This window comes from Mesocricetus auratus, unplaced genomic scaffold (assembly GCF_017639785.1).
Source record: "Mesocricetus auratus isolate SY011 unplaced genomic scaffold, BCM_Maur_2.0 Super-Scaffold_6731, whole genome shotgun sequence".
Taxonomy (NCBI): domain Eukaryota; kingdom Metazoa; phylum Chordata; class Mammalia; order Rodentia; family Cricetidae; genus Mesocricetus; species Mesocricetus auratus.
Window position 1 is genome coordinate 15,152,821 of NW_024429185.1, and position 3,830 is coordinate 15,156,650.

Below are 3,830 nucleotides of genomic sequence, written 5' to 3' on the forward strand. Positions count from 1 at the left end.
ACAAAATGGAATGTAGTTTCATGAGCTTTTGTTTGTTTGTTTGTTTTAATGTCTGCAATACAAATAAAATTGGATTTCTTCCTTCATCATGGAGCCTCCTGTGGCTTCCTAATCTGTGACACTGTTTTGCAAGCCATCCAAAGCTTTATACATGAACACTATCTTTTCTCCCTCAGGAGAACGTGCTGATACACACAATCTATTATTCCACCCCAGAAGAGCCACGTGCTCTCATGCTTTCCTGGTGTTCAGGCTGTGCTCTCCACTGTGAAATGACAAACTCTTGTGCAACTGACCCTCCACTTGTTCATTTTTTGTTTTTCTGTATTGACTAAAGTTCACACATATCCTTTATTAATTGCAATACAGTATTCTATTCCAAGAGGAGGGATCTCCTATGTTGGCGTCTAATGGAAATGTGTCTCATGCCCCCAACTTTGCACAGTGTTACCTAACACAGGAGTTCATTACAAAGCCATCTCTTACTTCTTTACATTTTCATAGTATGCTATCTTTACTTCTTTTTACAAATATTTCCACACCGATTATTTGAGTTTTTATTTATAGCAGGTGCTCCAGTGTTGACATAAATAAAATATGTATACAATTTTAATTATTTTAGAAGTTTACAGGCAAAAGGGAAAAAATTGGTAAATCTGTAGTTTTCATGGCACTAACTTAAGCCTGGCATAGGGGCTTACCTGGAATTCTAGAACTTAGGAAACAGAGGCCGGAGGATTACTGTGAGTGTAAGGCCAGTACCTGGCTGCATAGTACATTCAAAGCCAGTCTGTGCTATAAAGTGGGTTCTGAGCCTTTTCCCTGCCTTAAAGGGTGAAAAGAGTTACTAGAAATAGACAATAGTAAACAAAATAGGCTCACAGTCCTACACCCTGGGAAATCTTTGCTAAGAATTCTGGGTCTAGGGATACAGCTTAGAGCGCATAGACCAGAAACCAATCTATACATTCAATGCTTCCTAATCTTCAATGTTCATACATAATTTTCTACAAAAGTGGCGTCTCACCAGCGGACTGGTGAAGTTCCTTCGGAGAAATGCAAGTGTGGCTTCTCTTCAAACGCCTTCCTGCTGCTCTCCCGGGTCAGACAGGACATTTGCTCTTCATTTTCCTCCGCCCCCACCCCTCCAGGCTTGGTTTGCTTTCACGATACAGAGGCAGTTAAGTCCCGACGACAGGACTGGTTTGTCTGAGCTTGCTCGTGTGACTCAGGCTTTTCACTCAGCCTTGTCCGGGCTGATTTCTGATCTTCTCATCGCTGGGCGCAGCTACTGCTGAGGCACACAAAGAAATCACAAGTAACTGCCCCTCTCTGACTTAGGCCCTGGAGTGGGTGGATCCCTGACCTGCCTGGCACTGCCCCTTCTTGCTTGGGCATTTCTCATACACCTGGTAGTCACTAATTGACAAGATGGTGTAATTCGTATGACCCAACCCTGCCTTCCAGGAGGGGCAGGAAAAGGCAGAGGGGCAACAAAGAGAATGAAAGATAGCCTGGAGAAATTACGAACACAGGATTGTTCCATCCCCTTGAGATTCTAAAAATCTGTGTCTTTCTGGAAGAAAGCTATTCCTTTTTCATGATTCTAGAGGCTGTGTGTTTCTTCCTCAGTGTACTGAAAAGATAGGAATAGAACTTTAAAAAATGGATAATGTGGATTGGCTTCCCCAAATATTCCTCCCAAGATGATCTGAAACAGTCACCAACAGACAGCTGAGTAAGCACGCCATCTCTAGTATCTCACACACGAGTGGAGCTAACAGGCATCCAAGGCCACAGCAGAACTAACTTTCTGTAGTTTTTTTCTAATGGTATGGATTGAACAAAGGCTATAATGCAGAGAGCATGACTATGGCAACAAGGGTGGAATATGAATGAAATTCATTCCTTAGGACACAAACTCAGGCTGGGTAGTTAGTTGCTCATCTTCCTGTTTCCAAAACTTATTTGGCCAAAACAACAACAAAAAACAAACAAACAAAAAATGGTGATGGTGATGATGATGACGGTGGTGGTGACCTACAGAGTTGGTCATCTACAGACCTGAGAGTTGTAGATGATCGATTTGGCTTATGACACATAAATACTTTCAAATGTGAAATACATTGCTTGCAATGGGATTATGTCACAAAAATAAATTATAAGGTGAAAATACTGTAACTTGAACATGGGCCTAGCCCACAGGATCCCATAGCTCGGCAGCTTCACTATGTAACGGACATGAAGAGAATCTGATAGCATATTGTTAGCCCAAGAAACTATCAGCATTGAAAATCAGAACTGTTTGTATTAAATGTGCACCTCTTATGCACTATTGCCAAGTAGAAAAATCAGACCTAGAATTCCCAAGGACTTCGACACCATCTATGCTCCTTACCTCCTGAGAGCAGAGATATCACGGTCCTCAATTTCAATAAGGAATTTATCCTCTTGTAAATTATTTACAAATGCCTGTCACTTTCACAAGTGTGTGGGAAGGCATTGTGACAAGATTTTTCTGTGATGTGCCTTCTGTGCCTTGGTCTGGCTAGTGACATTCTCCAGTGCCGCTGCAGGGAAGCACTCCAGCAGGGAAGGAGGCTGGCAGGTGCCCGGGGAACAGAGGCGGAGCACAGCTGTTTGGCTCTGAAAGCAGCCGATAGGAAGAACACTCCTGCCTGCCACCGGCATCAGCTGGTGTATCTGCTATTCTTGCAGATTCGTCTATAGTGAGGATTCGGGGACTTAAAAAAAAGAAAAACTAAAAACGGTGCTGTGGTTTCTCAGAGTGTCTCCCAGCACACTCCAGTCATAGAAGCCCTTCTTTTCCCGCAGTCAGTCGCTTTCTGGGGCTAAAAAGGAATTTCCTCTAAGCAGAAAAGTCTTTTAGGAGTATTCTTCAAAGATCCTGGAGGCGAATTCATCTGCTAGCAGGAAAGAGGAGTTCAAGGGGCCTTCCGAGGCTACACGTATAGGAAAGTTCCTTAGGCTGTCAACGTGAGGGGAGGTTATCTTAAACAATGCATGAGACCGAGGGCATAAGTTAGAAATCCTACCCAGGAGCCAAAATAATAAAAAAAGCAAAAGAACTGTCAAAGAGTCAAGCTTATTAAGCAAAGGCTCAGAGCACACATTGGAGGTGTGCATGACATGTTACATGAGTATACCTAAGTTTATCGAGCACGTGTGCATACAAGTGAGTGTATGTGAATGCAGGTAGGCTCCCATACGCCAAGCACATGTGTGCAGGTCACAGAACAACCTCAGATGTAAGGTCTTCCATCCACCTCATTCGCAACAGGGCCTGTGGTTTGCTGCTATGTAGCTAGCCTGTGTGCTGGAGATAGCCCTGTCTTTGCCTCCCGTCTTGACATAGGAATGCTGGGATTTCAGACAGGTGCTACCATGCCCAGCTCTATGTGGGTTGTAGGTATCTGAATTCAGGTCCTCAAGCTCTCGTGGTAAAGCCCTTTCCCCACGGAGCCATTTCTGTAGCCCAGTACCTCAACATATCATTCAAGAAAGAGATCTAAAATATTTAATAGCTGCTTGTGTAGCAGAAGGTAGCTAACTGTCCTGGCATGTATTGATGCTAAAAACAACAACAACAACCATAGTGTTCATCTCAACAAGAATAAGATAATTTATTCTGGTGCAAAATTTGAGCGAACATGGCCCAGGAAATACAAAAATACAAAGCTACCTTACCTCAGGTTCCATGTTCCAACATGAAAGGAATTTCAAGGACTTTTTTAATTTAATTTTTTGTAGTAACAGTAACCGAACAAAGAAATTAACAAATCAAGTCAGCTTTACAACACACGGTGGAA

General features: G+C 43.0%; 1 long non-coding RNA gene across 1 annotated transcript; it reads right to left on the bottom strand.

Moving 5' to 3' along the window:
• Positions 1 to 543: 543 nt before the first annotated feature.
• LOC121139171 lies at positions 544 to 2,653 on the bottom strand. The gene is made up of 2 exons (XR_005876015.1): positions 2,399 to 2,653; positions 544 to 1,294 (listed from the first exon to the last, which is right to left on the bottom strand). It is a non-coding gene; the product is annotated as an uncharacterized LOC121139171 (long non-coding RNA).
• Between the last annotated feature and the right edge of the window lie 1,177 nt (positions 2,654 to 3,830).